Source organism: Canis lupus, chromosome 12 (genome assembly GCF_003254725.2).
Source record: "Canis lupus dingo isolate Sandy chromosome 12, ASM325472v2, whole genome shotgun sequence".
Classification (NCBI taxonomy): Eukaryota; Metazoa; Chordata; class Mammalia; order Carnivora; family Canidae; genus Canis; species Canis lupus.
In genome coordinates, this window is record NC_064254.1 from 24,102,975 (window position 1) to 24,121,121 (window position 18,147).

At 37.9% G+C, this 18,147-nt stretch overlaps 1 protein-coding gene and 1 long non-coding RNA gene across 28 annotated transcripts in view; one reads left to right on the plus strand and one right to left on the minus strand.

Annotated features, from left to right (window-relative positions):
* DST (dystonin) overlaps window positions 1-18,147 on the minus strand; it is a 480,962-nt gene that overhangs the window by 235,746 nt on the left and 227,069 nt on the right. The window lies entirely within an intron of this gene.
* Window positions 1,079-15,276, plus strand: LOC118350496 (uncharacterized). The gene is made up of 3 exons (XR_004804410.2): window positions 1,079-1,174; window positions 1,989-2,057; window positions 15,055-15,276. It is a non-coding gene; the product is annotated as an uncharacterized LOC118350496 (long non-coding RNA).

An 18,147-nucleotide genomic window follows, 5' to 3' on the forward strand; every position in this document is an offset into this window, starting at 1 on the left:
TACTCCCTGAATTTTTACTTGAAGTGGCATTTGCATTGGGTTTATCTTTCACTACTATCTTGACTCAAAGGGAATTATCACAGAAATAAAATTTTGCCCTAGTAAAGTAATATACTGAGCTGGCCTATTCGAAAACATTTTGGTAAATCAAAGCGAGAAGCTCATTCAGAAAAGCAGCTGTGGTATAAAATTACATTGATAGAACCACAGCTGGCCTTAGATATAGGAAAGGAAACTACCCTCATAAATGGGTTCACGGGATGCACAAGTGACCATACTGTAAGAGGTCACTTTCAGGCAAACAGGCCATACTTCCTCATCTTCCCCCTTTAAAAACAGCCCTCACCCACTACCTCCTTGCAGACAAGCCTCTCCTCTACTGTCCAGGCCAACATTCCCACAAGGTATCAATAGACTTTGACCTCCTTTGTTCTGCCACAGGTGAATTCTTTTACCTTCTACATCTGCTTCTACCAGATTTTGGACCACTACCTGGGGGCCCCCATCCAATCAAGAGATACCCCATTTAGAGACTATACATATCACACCACTAAAATGAATATATACAAAACTTTACCCAAAAAATATATATAAAACCTTAGCATTACAGAGAATCAAGAAACTTTTTCTACAAAAAACAGACAGTAAATATTTTTTTGGTTTCTAGGGTCTTTGATGTGACAACACATAAGTGAATAGAGCAGCTGGATTCAAAACAATTTTATTTACAAATACCAAATTCTGAATTTCATATAATTTTCATGTGTCCTAAAATATTATTCTTCTTTTTATTTGTTTTCAATTCTTTAAAGATGTAAAAAGAATTCTTACTTCATTAGCTGTACCAAAAAAGACACTGTGGCCAGATCTGACCCAGGCAGCAGAGTTTGCAGATCTCTATGCCCTTCCCCACCCGGAGTTCCTGGTTGAGATGCAAATGTCTTTAGGACTAGCAGTCCATTAATCATTATCAGTCCTTTACTCTTGGAAAGGAGATGAATTATACAGCTGCCCTCTCTTTTTATAGCAAATTAAGAGTGGAATAAACAGTTTTTACAAAATAACATTATCTTCGTCTTTTCTAATAAAAGCAATATGTGTCTTTGTAGAAAAACTGGAAAAACAGTTAAGACTAAAGAAGCCATCTTACAATGGAGAAGAAAAAAAAGGAAAGGTAAGTAAATAGGCAAACAGCTCAATATGTAAGGGGAGGTGAAAGGGGGGTAGGCAATAAAAACAAAGTTGAGCTCTGTGGATAACAGTAGCCCATGCTCTTACTGTGTAACTGATTACCTGGGAGAATTAATTCAACTCATTTTCTGCCTTCAATTCAAGAGTCTTAAAATGTTCAAATGGAAAAACTAAAAGAAAATATGCTAGAAAAAGAAATGTATGACATAAAAAAATGGCATCACATAAAAACGAAATAAAGGGAATAGAAGTATTTGACAAGAAAAGTTTTTTTAAAAAGAGACAAGAGTTTCTTCAGATATTTCAGAACTGCCATATACAGTTTTTGTCATTCTGGGGGTGGCTGGGCCAAAACAAGTAGGTGGGAGTTACAGTGAGCAAATTTTAGACAATGAAAGAAACAGCACAGTTATAATTCAAGTGGACCAAAAGTATAAATTGTCTATAAATTAGAAAATCAGTGACCCAAAAGAAAGGCTGTGAGAAAATATTCTTGCAATGACAAGCAAATTAACTAGATCCTGTCCAAATCAGGGATTCTAATTAATACAAAATTAATTACATTTGCTTTAAAGCAGTCACTTTAAAACTCTCCTGCAGGATTTCCCAAAGGGATGTTAATAGATACTCTGATAAAAAGAATCCATGACCAAGTGAATCTGTGAAACACTGAATTAAAAGGGTTCTTTACCACAGAAGTTCTGTCTTTAATATGCTAATATATACTATAAATCTCTTCAACCAGAGAGTGCTGCTTCCAAACTCTACTAGAAATGGAAACTTTTTTTTCCAACTAGGACATCTCACAATACCATCACACTGGTTTTCCTGGGGGGATGTGAAATATGCTGCTCCTCTGCAAAAAGGTATGTTTTTTAGTTGATCTTGTCAAATCAGGACAACTAATTTTTAAAATCCACTAAGAAAAGTACTAACCAGAAATTAGGTTTACAAGACAAAAGTTGGGAATTTAATAACATGGATTAAACATTAAAATTGCTCTATTAGAGGTGCCTGAGTAGCTCAGTCAGTTAAAAGTGTTTGCCTTCGCTCACCTTGTGATCTTGGGGTCCTGGAATCAAGCCCCACGTTGGGCTCCCTGCACAGTGGGAAGTCTGCTTCTCCAAACTTGTGCTCTCTCTCACTCACTCTCTCTCTCTCTCACTAATAAGTAGATAAATTCTTTTTTTTTTTTTAAGATTTATTTATTTATTCATTCAGAGAGAGCGAGAGAGAGGCAAAGACACAGGCAGAGGGAGAAGCAGGCCCCATGCAGGAAGCCCGATGCGGGACTCAATCCCAGGTCTCCAGGATCACACCCCAGGCTGCAGGCGGCACTAAACCACTGCGCCACCGGGGCTGCCCTAGATAAATTCTTTTTTTAAAAAATTGCTCTACTAAATACAATACTCAGTTTTAAAAGGAAAACCACAGGCCCAAGATGGAATGAATCACTTATGCCAGGCCAAGTCACATAACAGAAGCTTTAATTTTTAATTGCAGTTTCAGGCTCCCTGCGCAGTAGGAAGTCTGTTTCTCCAAACTTGTGCTCTGTCTCACTCACAAATAAGTAAATAATTTTTTTAAATTGCTTTACTAAATACAATGCTCAGTTTTAAAAGGAAAACCACAGGCCCAAGATGGAGTCACTTATGCCAGGCCAAATCACATAACTGAAGCTTCAATTTTTTTTTAAGATTTTTTATTTATTTATTCATGAGAGAGAGAGAGAGAAGCAGAGACACAGGCAGAGGGAGAAGCAGGCTCCATGCAGGGAGCCCAAAGTGGGACTCAGTCCCGGGACCCCAGGATCACGCCCTGGGCCGAAGGCAGGCGCCAAACCACTGAGCCACCCAAGGACCCCTGAAGCTTCAATTTTTTTTTCTTTTTTTAATAATAAATTTATTTTTTATTGGTGTTCAATTTGCCAACATACAGAATAACACCCAGTGCTCATCCCGTCAAGTGCCCCCCTCAGTGCCTGTCACCCATTCACCCCCACCCCCCACCCTCCTCCCCTTCCACCACCCCTAGTTCATTTCCCAGAGTTAGGAGTCTTCACGTTCTGTCTCCCTTTCTGATATTTCCTACCCATTTCTTCTCCCTTCCCTTCTATTCCCTTTCACTATTATTTATATTCCCCAAATGAATGAGACCATATAATGTTTGTCCTTCTCCGATTGACTTATTTCACTCAGCATAATACCCTCCAGTTCCATCCACGTTGAAGCAAATGGTGGGTATTTGTCAGTTCTAATGGCTGAGTAATATTCCATTGTATACATAAACCACATCTTCTTTATCCATTCATCTTTCGATGGACACTGAGGCTCCTTCCACAGTTTGGCTATTGTGGACATTGCTGCTATAAACATCGGGGTGCAGGTGTCCCGGCATTTCACTGCATCTGTATCTTTGGGGTAAATCCCCAGCAGTGCAATTGCTGGGTCGTAGGGCAGGTCTATTTTTAACTCTTTGAGGAACCTCCACACAGTTTTCCAGAGTAGCTGCACCAGTTCACATTCCCACCAACAGTGTAAGAGGGTTCCCTTTTCTCCGCATCCTCTCCAACATTTGTGGTTTCCTGCCTTGTTAATGTTCCCCATTCTCACTGGTGTGAGGTCGTATCTCATTGTGGTTTTGATTTTTATTTCCCTGATGGCAAGTGATGCAGAGCATTTTCTCATGTGCATGTTGGCCATTAAGCTTCAATTTTTAATTGCAGTTTCAACTCTGTACCCTCACCCTGCAATGAAATCTTAACTGGTCAGGCATTTTTTGGTTAGCACCAATAAGGTAATCCATCACAAGGCCCTCTCTATCCCCCAAAAGTAGATGGGGGTAATCTACCTTATAATAAGACCCCAATGTTCCCCCTAAGGGAAAGTGACCTTGCCTGCAACAATCTTTTCTTTTGCTAATAACTTCCTTTTCCCACTCTTCTTCCTATAAAAACTTTCCATTGTATACATCACCTCAGAACTCCCCTCTACTTGCTACACAGGATGCTGCCAATTCATGAACTGCTTAATAAAGCCAATGAGATCCTCAAATTTAATCAGTTGAATTTTCTTCCTTAACATCAGTAAAATCAAAGTGTCTGCAAACATGGTTTCTTAAGTTTAAGTTTATACAAAATAAAACTCAAATGTTTAAAACATATAGGATTGTGAAAATTAATATAAGGAAACCTCACTAATATGAAATTGAGAGACCAGAAAGGGGCGCTTTCACACACTACCATAATACTCAGCATCAACTGCAGACCCGATAGGAAAAATCACATTTCACAAGTCAATACTAGTTTAGCTACTGCTTTACTAACCCTGCCTGAGGAAGGAAAGGTTTCCTCTTCCCCCAGCAACAAGCAACAGCCCAGCCAATGAGAAACTGTCACAATTCAGCCAATGAAAAGCCACCATACTCTGAACTTTCAGTTTACTCCAAGGGACTTTGTGTTTGTGATAGCACAGCCAACTCTCTCCTTTCTAGTATAAAACCCTCCTTTCCAGTATAAAATAGTGTCCCTCTCCTTTGCTCTCTGGACTTGCCCATGGCTTTTCCTATGGCTTTTTTATGTAGCTTACTTACACCATACTTCAAGTCTTCCTCAATAAACCCATTTTTGCTGGCAAAATAACTGGCAGTTTTATTTTTTTTTTAAGATTAAGAAAATAGTAACAAATTGTGAAATAAAAGGATACGACCAAAATTTATGAATTCAGCACAATTCTACTTTTAGAACTCGTCAGGGCAACTATATCTTTCTGGTATAACTCTAAGTACATCTAAGAAATGAGATTTATATACTGTTCTCCAAGAATTCTGTAAGTAGTACTGCTTTCTGGAGATTTTAATGTCCTGAGGCTTTTTTTGTTCAAGAACTACCAGAAAGCTGCTAATGCCCTTACGGAAGACTTAAGTGCCAAATTCTTTGCTCAAGCAAACACAAGCTGTGTTGTGTTTATGGCTCTAATGGGCTGTTGCTCAGTAGAAGTAAAGTACTTTATCTAGGCAAACTCAATCGGTGACGTGATGGCTCACAAATCATACAGTTAGCTGCCAAACACTTGCAGCATCTCACCTCAAACTGTCATGCCCTTGGAGGAAAAAAAAAAAAAAGGTGTTAGTGTGGGCCCTGGCTAGACCATGGAAAACACATTCCTTTATTTAGAATTCACCATTTAATTGGCATCCATTACTATAACATTACTATGGAACCACTACAGCTGTACTCTTTGGACAGTGTCTGCAATATGTAGGCAACATTAGGATTCAATCCCATAAAAATGCAAACATCAGGACCACATCTGTCACTGCTATGGAAGACAGGCCAAATGAGAAGTTTTTTGATTATCTTAATGGTCTAGTTATAAAAAGGGCACTATTCTCTATTTTACAGATAAGGCCAACAAAGAATTAGAGAAAGTCAAGGTCACATCTCTAGTAAATAGTCAAGGGTAGATGGGAGTCCAAGCAGCTCAGCCCAAACCCTGTGCTCTCAATCGCCACACTATACCCTGGGCTCTAAGGGACAATGGTGAAATATAGCTCAAAAAGTAGGAATAGGTTAAGAAAAGCTACACACACCAAGGCAGACTCCAGGCATGACCAACTTGTTTCCACCTTGGCTTTCCTACCCACAACTGACTTTTTTTCTTGAATGTGTCTGAAATTCCACCAGAGATCTCTCTTCCAGCAGTATGGCCAGAATACTCTATTATCTATGGTGGCAGTGAATCAAGTTCCTATCAGTCCTTCCCCCTCACCCTAGCTAAGACCTACTGACCTTGGAGTCCAAGATGGAACATGAAAACTCTGGAAGACAGTGCCTTAGGAGGATACATACATGCACTGGGCCCTTGAATAAAAAAGACGGTAATTCTAAGGGATGAAAAAAGATTTAGAGTGAGGTTTAAACTTAAGCCTATTAAACTCTTTCTTCTCTAGTATACTGTTTCCTTGATATCAGGACTTGAGCTCTTAACAAGTATAAAATAGAGTATTCGGTACATAAGATCTAGTGGGCTAGGGCAGCCCGGGTGGCCCAGCGGTTTAGCAGCGCCTTCAGCCCAGGGCGTGATCCCGCAGTCGTTGGGCTCCCTGCATGGGGCCTGCTTCTCTCTCTGCCTGTGTCTTTGCCTCTCTGCCTCTCTCTCTCTCTCTCTCTCTCTCTCTCTCTCTCTCTCTGTCTCTCATGAATAAACAAATAAAATCTTTAAAAAAAAAAAAAAGATCTAGTGGGCTAGCATGAGAACAAGACCAGCATTACAACATATTTCAGCTATACAGGAAAATGCAGATCTCTAAAAATGACTTCTAAAAGTCCCCATTCATATGTTAAGGACTCTACAGATACAGCATCCAAAACTGATCTTACAATGAATGCTGTGGTCTCCCTAAATTTTAGTGGAAAACCAGTAGTGTATTTCCATGAGAGAGTTTTATTAAAGGACAAAGAAGAGTACCCGAACAATTTTGATAAGAAATTCTTGAAGCAAACATCAGCGTCAGAATATATTAGCATTGTAAATGAACAGTTCAGTGCCATCAGGCATTTACTGCAGCATTTTTAGAAGTATGCAATAGTTTTCCCAGCTCTAACAATTTCCCTCTGAAATCATCCCTGTTTCCCATTTTCACAAAACAGAAATTTCTTTTATATTATACCAAGATCAAATGACTCTAATTTATGGAATAGTTCCAAACCCCTAGGCAAGTCCACCTTGACCCACTGCTACCTTTGATGTCCCAACCACTTTCATTATCAAGGTCTCTCAAATTCTCATCCCTCCCTGATTACTGGCTTCTATCTCTTTTGCCACTTATATCTTGCTCTGTCAGCCCTTTTAAAGTAAGATTCTGAATTCTCCCTCAGACTTGCAGTTACAGCAAACCCTAATTAGGGCCTGAAAACAGGGTTTTCCTATTGATTCTATGGAAAGGAATATCTCAGGCCTATAGAGAAACCTAACTCCATCTGCTTGATGGGTTCAGGACATACAGGCCAAAATATGACATCTTGGTATACTGAATATTTTAACCTGAAGGGATTTGAAAAACAGCAAGTGCTGGAAGGCTCTCTGACTCTCCATACCTTCTTCTCCTCTGAAGGAGGTCATAAGACCTTCATGTGAGAGGTGACTTCCCTGTACCTGGAGGAAAAGAACATCCTTATCTCTAAAGACAAAGGGACACTGAAAAAAATTGAATAAGCCTTGCTAAATTTCCCTTCAGTTTATTACTCCTTAGCTCATACCCTCTTGTTCTATCACATTACTCTATGACTTTCCACTTTTCACCAAATCTCATATAAAAACACTCAGGTTTAACCATTTCTTCTGGTCTTCATTTCCTTATGAAGGCTTCTGTGTCCCAAAACTTTTCTTAAATACAATTGCATGCTTTTCTCTTGTTAATCTGTTTTTTGTTATACAGTCCAATGAAGAATCTAGAAGGATAGAAAGAAAAGGCTTTTTTTTTCCTCCCCTACATGCAATAAGACCAGAAAATGTACTAATTTTATTAGAGAATTTCCAACATATCTAGCTCTAGCCAATATTCTTCTAAATTCCGAACTAATGAAAATAATAGAGAAGTAGAGCAAAGATAACTAGCAATAAATTAATCTCATCTCTGAATATGAATAAACTTCCTACCTAGCCACAAATAGAAAAACTGAATTACACAGGAGAAATAACATGAAAAGGGGTCAGAACATGGAAAGTCTGGCCCTTCTAATCATGACCTGAGTGGGACCTCAATTTTTATACCTATAATGAAATAGATCTTTTTAAGCCTTAAAAGGAAGCTAAGAGGAAGGAAGTCATTATAAATTTACTTTTCTTCCAGGTAACTTTTATCTCATTCTTACCAAAGCAATCCTTTCACTTCCCCCACCATAGTAGTTACAAATTTATATTATAAACAGGGGTGGGATGGTGGGGAAGGGTTTAATTTTGCTTTACATTCATTCATTAAACAACAAACTCCTCAGTATGGTCTGAGGAAAACAGTGGTGTATTAGACAAGCTAGGTTCGAGGGATGCACTATTTAATAAGACAGACACAGCTCTGTGCTCATGCAGCTTAGAGTCTAAGTATCAAATAACAAACCCAGTCTTCGATGCTTTTAATCTACCTACCACAGAATGCATATACTTCTTCTGATGTCAAGGCCTATACAATATGGTTTAAAATGTTAACACCACTGATCAGGGTGCAATTCTTCTTCAAAAATGCCTTAATCGATGCCCTTCCTCTAGCTAAAACCACCACCTTCAGGAATGCTGCTTGGCTTCTTTGTATGCGTTTATCTATATCTCTAAATTCTTGTAAGGTATATTGATTAGAGAAGAATGCAAATAAAAATTTATGGTCATATAAAGAGGCCAAGGCATAACAGCAAAGACTTAAAGTATGTGTAAGGAAATGGCTGAGAGAAATCAGAGCCAAGTACAGTGGAAATGTAACTCAACATATTGCTTTTTTTGCCCTATTTCTCAGTCTTCCATTTCTTGTTAATCATTCCTTAATTCTTTGTCTTTCTCTTGTGGCATAATGCGGTGGTATATCATTTTTCTGCAGAGAAGGACTCTGGGCTAAAAAACTCAGTTCTGACACATTCTAGCTACTTCATGCTGGGCAGAAAACTTAGCTCCCTAAGTCTCCATTTCCTCAATGGTAAAAACAAGGATTAAATCATATCATATATGTTATATATACAGTCCAGGATCCAGCACATGGTAAGTATTCAATAAAAGGTAGTGATAGAGATGGAATAATGATAATAATGAATAAAGAAATAAAAAAGAAGAAAAATTACAATTGATCACAAGATAGAATTAAAATCAAAATTAAAATCACCTGATAAAATTACAGTGAAATTTTGGTGTTCTTAATTTGAAAAGGTAGTTCACTATATTCTCAACAAACAGTAAAATCATATGTAATTGCTTAAATGACTTTCATGGGAGGAAACAAGTTTTTCTTCTTATCAGAAAATAACTTTAAGCTCAAAAGGCATTTTGCTATTAATTTATCTTCCATTCTATCCAACAAACCCCTGTTTTGTATTCTCAAAAATCTTAATGTCATTAAAGTCTATAAAATGGCTGTAAAACTATTCTCAGAGCAGATTAAAGAAACATGACGACTAAATGCAATACCTAAACACAAACTGGATCCTGCCCTGGAGAGAAAATAGTATAAAAGATCAACCAACAAAACTGGAATACAAACAATAGATTACAGTATCATTCCAATATAAATTTATGAAGTTAATAACTATGAAAGAGAATATTCCTATTCTTAGACAATACATACTACAGGATTTAGGGGTAAAAGGCCATGATATATATAGAACTTACCCTCAAATGGTTCAGATTTTAAAAGTACAGATATACATTTACATACATACATACATATATACACACACACAGTATGGGAGGCATGATATAGCACAGAGAGCAAATGTTAGTAGGAGGTTAGTCTGGGTAAAGAGCATACAGTGTTCTTTGTCCTATTTTTATTTGTGTAACTTTTAAAAGCTTAAAATTATTTCCAAACAGTTTAAAAATATAAACATAACTCTCTGGTCTATCCCTATCAAATGGTACTTCACACAATCTGTTACCTAAGTCATTTGAATACATAATCTTGGTCTTAGGAAGTATCTTAGACACCATCTAGTTCACCCTCCAACCAAACCACTAATCATTTCTAATCTATCTCTGATAGACTCTAACTAAATCCCCATGAGATTCTGGTGGACATTTATTAATGGTTGAGGAGTGGCTGTTCCATGAAGCCATGGATGACTGCATACCAGAGAGTCAGAGTTGTCCATATATGCATTAGGCTGAATGGTGGCCCCTAAATACCTGGTCCTAATCCCTGGAAACTGTGAATGTTGTCTTAAATGGAGATGAGCCTTTGCAAATGTGTTAAGAATTTTGTGATAAGGAGATGATCCTGGATTATCCCAGTGGGCCCTAAATCTAACTACAATTGTCCTTATAAAAGAGAGGCAGAGGGGTGCGCCTGGCTGACTCAGTCAGTAGAGCATGTGACTCTTGATTTCAGGGTTGTGAGTTTGAGCCCTATATTGGGTGTAGAGATTGCTTAAAAATAAAATCTTGAAGAATGAATGAATGAATGAATGAGAGGCAAAGGGAAACATACACAGAACAGGAGGAGGCCACGTAACCACTGACACAGACTAAATGGTATGACCACAAGACAGGGAATGCCAGCAACCAGGAGAAGCTGAAAGAAACAAGAAACAGATTCTCTCCTACAGCCTCTGGAGGGAGCACAGCTTTGTTAGTGCCTTGATTTCACCCAACAAAACAGATTTCAGGCTTCTAACCTCCAGAACTGTGAGAAAACAGATTACATTGGTACAAATCACCAAGTTTGTGTAATTTGTTATAGCAGTCATAGGAAACTATAGTTATACACCTTTAGATCAAAACACTTTAGTGTTTATGTACTAGGCATTAAGGCTTTTAGACCTAGTTTAAATCTTCAAACCTGAAATTATCCAGCAATCCGCTCTTTAGATTAAATAAACCCAAAACTGCACTCTTTATAATATGACTGTCCTACCAATATCTGAAAACACCCATCACATTTCTCCTTAATCCTCTCCTCTCAAAGCCAACTTTCCTACTTGTTTTATCATTCCTCATCCAGGAAATGGTTTCCAGGCCCTCACCATCATGATTGCCTCCTTCTTCTAGACACTTTCCCTTTGTCCCTTGAAATGAACTGCTGTGAACTAAACAAAGTACCCAGGATACGACCTAACCAGCAAACAGTAGAAAAGAGCTATATACTATGTACTCTAAGAGCTCTATTAAGGCTGCCCAAGACCTTCAGGTGCACCACTGTTACAAAGCTGAGGTCAACAAACCCCTAGGTCTTATCACATGAATTTCTTCTATACCAGACTTTCCGAATCCTACAGGTAGACATTTCAATCCTTGAAATACAGACCTTTACATCTCTCACTGTCAAATTTTGTCTTTTTGATGAGACTAGAGGTCCAGCTTTCTTGATCTATTTCACTGGTATTATTCCTCCCATCTGTAGATTGAACAGTGGGCCTTCTTTGACTTCATCCAACTGTATGCTACAAAGCAGATTTATTAAATTAAGAGTCCCCTGGGTAAGCCAGTCATCATCTCTTTGTTGGCTCATTACAACATGGGGCTATCACGTGAAGACACAGTCATGTCATAGAATTCATAATATAGACACATTTAGTTCCTTAATGCCTGGTATAAAATGCAAAACTCTTCCTAAAATGCCAGTTATATTATGTCACTCTTGTCCTCAAAAGCTTTTAAAACATCGTTGGCTAACCAATCACATCTGTTTCTTACCTGGCTTCATTTTCTATCCATTTTCTATCCAACCTGATCTCCCCCTTCCAGCAAACTATCAATCCAGCACATCAGATTCACTGTCTCTCTCTCCCCTGCACCATCCCCTCTTCCTCTGTACCAAGCTTAAGACAACTTCCCTACCCTGGCACAGTCCCTGTCTATTCAGAGCACCCCCAAAGGCTCCCAAATAGGATCTCTTAAAATCCTTATTGTTTGGCACTCTTGGCACTTTATCCCAGACTGTCCTAATGTTAATGGTTTAAATGTTTAATTGTTTTACATATATGTACTTAGTATCTCCAACAAAATAGCTGCATAGAGGTGCCTGGCTGGCTCAGTTGGTAGAGCATGTGACTCTTGACTTTAGGGTCTTGAGTCCAAGCCTCACATTGGATATAGAGCTTACTTAAAAGAACAACAACAACAATACAGCTGTATGAAAACAGAGTAGCTTCTAAACCGTATTTCAGATACAGCTCTGATTATACTAAAATTTAATACAGCATTGTTGAAAGTAAACAGTGTTATCCTGGACTTTTTTTTCTTGATGAGGAATTTATCACCAAGGTATCATTATTCTTCATGATGAGAAGACATTCAAAATCTCTCAATACCAAGCTACTATTCATCTACATGGAACCATTTCATACTCTTCCATGTATCCCTTACTATCTTGAAATCAACTATTTCTTCATATTTTTATTTATTTATTTTTTTAATTTTATTTATTTATGATAGTTACAGAGAGAGAGAGAGAGGCAGAGACACAGGCAGAGGGAGAAGCAGGCTCCATGCACCGGGAGCCTGACGTGGGATTCGATCCCGGGTCTCCAGGATCGTGCCCTGGGCCAAAGGCAGGCGCCAAACTGCTGCGCCACCCAGGGATCCCTCTTCATATTTTTAAATCCTGATTTGCTTCTAAATTCTACACAACAGGCCTTTAACTAGACATTTCCCCAAAAAGCTTTCAACCCTTCCTCTACTACATATGCTGTTATCTCTTATACCATAACAGAAATAACTTAAATGTCAAGTCATATTTGTAGAGAAATCAGACCTACGTTCAAATGTCAAGCTCAGCTTCTTCCCCTTCAGCTTTAATCACTCAACTCTAAATTCACCTTTAAGAATTATGTGTAGTTGAGACAGCAAAAGATCTGAGTGAGGCAAACTGGGATGCTTTTTTCACTTCCTCCTTAGATTCCTTTTCCAACCTATGGAAAATTACATAATCTCTCAGCCTTATTTTCCACATGGTCCTAAAAATTACTAGGTATATAACATTGGGAAATTATGGAACATCTGTGTCCATCAAATTTTATCACCTGTAACACTGGGATAAAATAGTCAGAACCGGTCCATAAAGAGAATTGTGAAAATTAAATAAACTAAGACATGTGGGGCACCTGGGTGGCTTAGCTGGTTAAGTGTCTGCCTTCGGCTCAGTTCTTTTTTTTTTTAAAGATTTTATTTATTCATTAGAGACACAGAGAGGCAGAAACATAGACAGAGGGAGAAGCAGGAGCCCTATGGGGAGCCCGATGCAGGACTCGATCACAGAACCTAAGGGTCACAACCAGAGCCAAAGGCAGATGCTCACCCATCAAGTCACCCAGATACTCCTAGCTCAGGTCTTAATCCTGGGGTCCTGGAATCAAGCCCCGCATCAAGCCCCACGAGTCCCACACTGGGCTTCCTGCTGAGCAGGGAGTCTGCTTCTCCCTCTGACCTACCCCCGCTGCCTGTGCATGGCCTCAAATGAATTAAAAAAAAAAAAAAAAAAAAACTTTAAAAAAATAAAAAATAAATTTTAAATAAATTTAAAAAATAAACTAAGCCATGAGAGTGACAGATTCTAGCACATGGTTACCTCTCAAGTACTATTAGCAGCTGTTATTAATATTAGTATTAATATTGTAAAGGACCTAGCATAAGAGTTCAATAAAATATGGCTATTATTTTCTAAACCATATTAAAATATTTGTTGGTTGTATCAAATGAAACCGATGGCTACTTGTAATATTTATCCATTTATCTATGACAGGAGTTCTCAAACTGTGGTCTCAGCTTAGCAACATCAGCATTTTGTTAGAAATGCAAATTCCTGGAAATTGATAGAAATAGAAATTTTCAGGCCTCATCTCTGATCTAGTGAATCAGAAGCTCTTGAGGTAAGGCCCATAATCTATTTTAACAAGCCCTATAAGTGAGTCTGATGCAGCTAAACTTTAAGAATCACGCTTATAAACCTAAGGTCTTCAAAAAATATGCAGTATTTGCAGATTTTAAGAACCAAAATGATGCCTTATACTTTCAGAAGATGTATTTTTCAATAGCCCTTTATGAAATCAATGTTGCATATATTGACCCATCACTTCTGTGCCCACAGATGTGAAATCACTCCAAAGTAAGCAATGGTCAGGAACACAGCAAATTAGAGCTTTTTCTCTACTCTCTAAAAGCTATCACTCTGTTCTCAGCTTGGGGATACACGTTTTCCTCCAACCACCAAATCAGAAAATAAAGAATAGTGTGATTGATTCAGTGGAACCATGAAATCATTGAGTTTAGAATGTAAGCAAAGGATATCTATTCTATGAGTAAATGAAGCTTTCCAAAGACAAGATGGAACAGAGATAAAAATCTAATAGTCAGTTGGGTGTCTCCTGTGTGGTAACCAAGCAGGTAACTACCTACCAAATAGGGTGAGGTACAATACTGGAAATCCAGGGCCTCTTCCTCTCCAAACGCATTCATGCATCAACAAATTAAAATTCAGACCAAATATCCTATTATATAATATTAAGGAATAAATTTACAGTATGGCTAACCAGTACAGAGGAATTTATCTCCACTATAAGTTGTCAGTTGGATGGATCTAAGGCAAGGAAAGCCCATTATATAGACTTCTTCAGACTCCAATGTGTTCTCCTAAAAATTGTTCATCCCCTTAAATCATTCCTCTTAAATAAAGCCTCTCAGTCATGATTCAAGTTATAATTCTGGGATTATGTAAACAATTTAAAGGAATTTTCTAATATTTGGTAACTGTTAAAGTACTTCAGAAAAGAAAGGGCTTCTTTCTTTTGTGTTTTCCCCAGAATAAGGGAAAAGCTAAATCATAGGTACTTAAATCTTAGGTGGCCATTTCTTATACTACTATCATGTTGATTTCTAAATAGTAAGACAGAATAACATGTGATCAGTGACAACAAAAACTAAATAATGATATAAGACTCTCTGGTTTATAAAGTTCCATAGGTAAAATAGACTTTTAAAAAATACTGTAATTAATAAAAAGACTGTCACCAATTTTATGTTTTAGAACAATTCTCTGAGTAAAATTTACCTAACCGAAGTCACATTGTTGATAATAACCAGCTCATGTTTTTTAATACTATAATTAAAATTATGCTAAAGAATACATAAACATTACCAACACCAATAGTTTACCTAAATATCCAATTTGCAGGGTACACAATCCAGTCTACCCGGTGTGTGAGACTTGCAGAGGGAACAGGTATGAATGCATCAACTGGACTTTATTACTGAAAGTATTCTGGGGACACCTGGGTGGCTCAGCGGTTGAGCATCTGCCTTCAGCTCGGGGAGTGATGCCAGGGTACCGGGATCAAGTCCCACTTTGGGCTCCTCGCAGGGAGCCTGCTTCTCCCTTTGCCTGTGTCTGCCTCTCTCTGTGTGTCTCTCAAGAATAAATAAAATCTAAAATAAATAAATAAATAAATAAATAAATAAATAAATAAATAAATAAATAAACGTACGTATGTGTGTACGTGCGTGTTCTGAAGACTGATGAATCAAAAGGAAAACACCCTTGCCAAAACAATCAGTTTTAAGGACAGGCTAATAAGTCCTACAGCCAAAATACTAGAACACTAAAATTTAAATACATTTAGAAAAATTCCATAGGCATCTCCTCACCAGCAAATATAAGTTTTAATTAAGCTATCTATTTGCTTTAAAGAAATGTCATTTTAGCACTGGTGAATATAAAATAAGGCTATATTATGTTTTTAATACAGTTTTTCTCCCCCCAAAAAAATTCTATCAAGATATTGTAAGGAAAAAATGTTTATACATATGGATGTAATAGTAGCGTAAGCAATCATTTAAAAACTCCACAATGTTTACTTTTCTCAGTCATAAACTTTTAAAAACTGACCATGCCAAAATCATCCCCTAAGCACTGAATATATGCTATTTTGCAGCTGCATAAACTATAACTTCCTAAATTACGGGGAGTAATTAGTGAATAGTTAAAATTATAGGTAGAGAAAAGTAAACACAGCCTCATAGCCAAGGGGAACCTGCTGGCAGATCTGCAACAGATCATAGTGCACAAGGAAATCATACACTGGACATAGCCAGTTACTCTAATTTGTATTCTCATCTCATCCACTTCTACCAGTAAGCCAATAGGAGGATATGGAAGATGCCCTCCCACTGTGAAGCTAAGTGAAATTACAAATGAGGAATAAACATTGCCAGCCTTTCAGAAGTCTGGTGTGTTTTTACTGATTCCCTTTCTGTAAGAAGAATATGTAGGAGAAAAGGAAAAGAGGAATAAAAAAGACCTTTGGGCCCTAAAGTCAATCCACTGGGGAGCAGTTTATAGAGAGGAAATGAGGGTATGGCTAACAGGATTACCTCAAATAATTCTTCAGTGTCCCACTGGGATTCTAAGGCAAGAAGGCAACAGGCCAATCTATCACCCCCACGGATTCTGAACCTAAACCCCAGCTTTTTCTAAAATGGATACACTAAAAGGGAAAGTAGTTGAGATAAGAAAAGGGATTTGGATGAGGGAGATAGAAGGGTTCCATATGCAATTTACACAATGTGCCAATTATCATGTTTTATGCTTAAAAGAATGATCTCCTTTAAATCCTCACACTAACTTATCATTGCCACCATTTTAGAGATGAGAGCCTAAGAAGGTTAAGGTTACCCAAGGAACAGACTGTAAAGCCCGGACACAACCTGCTGTTGTCTCCTATCTTTGGCTCATATGCCACAGATGAATAATTTTGAAGGTGACATTCTTCTTTCAAAGATAATTTGCTCTAACTTAGCAAAATCTATCATTTATAAAATGAAGAGAAAAAGTCGGTACAGTCAAATCTGTTCTGGGACTAAACCTCTCAATTGCCTCACTGCCCAGAGCAGCAGAACTATGAAGAACAGTTCTCTCTGGAGACAAAACTGTGCTAGAGAGAACAGGGTAAAATAATTATGTAAAATTAAAATAAATAAGGCAAAATTTGTTAAGAATTCTTTCAGAAGATGGGAACACATTCCTAGCTTGGGTCAGCACACACAGGCAGCTGAGCCAAAGACAGAGTCTCCAGACTGTAGGTCGCACGGGGCCATCCCAATGTCTAACTCTGGCTGCAAGAGAACACCCTTAGTATACGAGACAGCCATTCTTCCGCCTTTCACCCCTTTTAACCTCTTCCCTCATCTCTTCTTCTCTCTTTTCTCCTAGAATTCCCCTTCATCCCCATGGTTTAAGGATTGTGACTACAGTTAAAACTGATGAAACAAAGAGAGTACACATAGAATTATCCAATTATCTAAATGATTTCATTCTCAATTTTTTCTCTCCTTATCCATTTTCATTTTATTGACTCATGCCAGTAGTCATCCTTTCCTATGATCCCATTTTATTTAAAACTCTTCAAATAACATACCTCTCATTCATTGAAAAGGAATATGGTGAGGGCAAAAAAAAGATACGGGACCTGCCTCTCTCCTTTCCCTATTTCTTCATCGAAGATGTCCAAAATTTCAAGAAAATATAAGAAAATCAACACAGAAAATATATTTCTTTCTAATATTAAAATTTTTTACTTAAAATTCACACTCATTTTGTATTTCCCACTAATTGGGTTACAACCAAATGGCCACCAAGAGCAAAAGAGTCCAGCATTTTTTCTTAGTGAAACAAAAGAGACTGACTACATAGTGCAACATTCCTTTTACTGTTGCTTGAGTGAAACATGGAAAAGATTGCATGAAGGCTGCCCTTTCTCTGGTTAACTAATAACAACACAAACCTTAACAGCCTGGTGCCTCTAAATGTTTTAGCATATTTATTTTTCTTCAGTGGATGTTAAAGCTATAACTTCTAGACGTAAAAGAATGAAAGACTAAAAAATTATGTTCTCACATATTTGAGTTTTATGCCAGAAATTTCAGGGCACAATTCTTAAGATTATAAGGAAAGACTACTTTAAGCTGATACTAGAGCAAAACAGAACAAGAATGTAAACAACTGACAGTGGGAGTTAGCCAAGACTGTACTGTCTAGCCTTCCCCCACTCCCTAAAATGACTCCTCATTTAATATGAGTTAACTTTGGGGCACCTGGGTGGCTGAGTTAGTTAAGTAGCTGCTTTTGGGTCAGGTCATGTTCTCAGGGTCCTGGGATCATTGAGCCCCACATTAGGCTTCCCTCCTCAGTGGGGAATCTGCTTCTCCCTCTGCCCCTCTGGCTCATGCTCGCTCTCTTGCTCTCTCTCTCTCTCTCTCTCTCTCAAAAAAT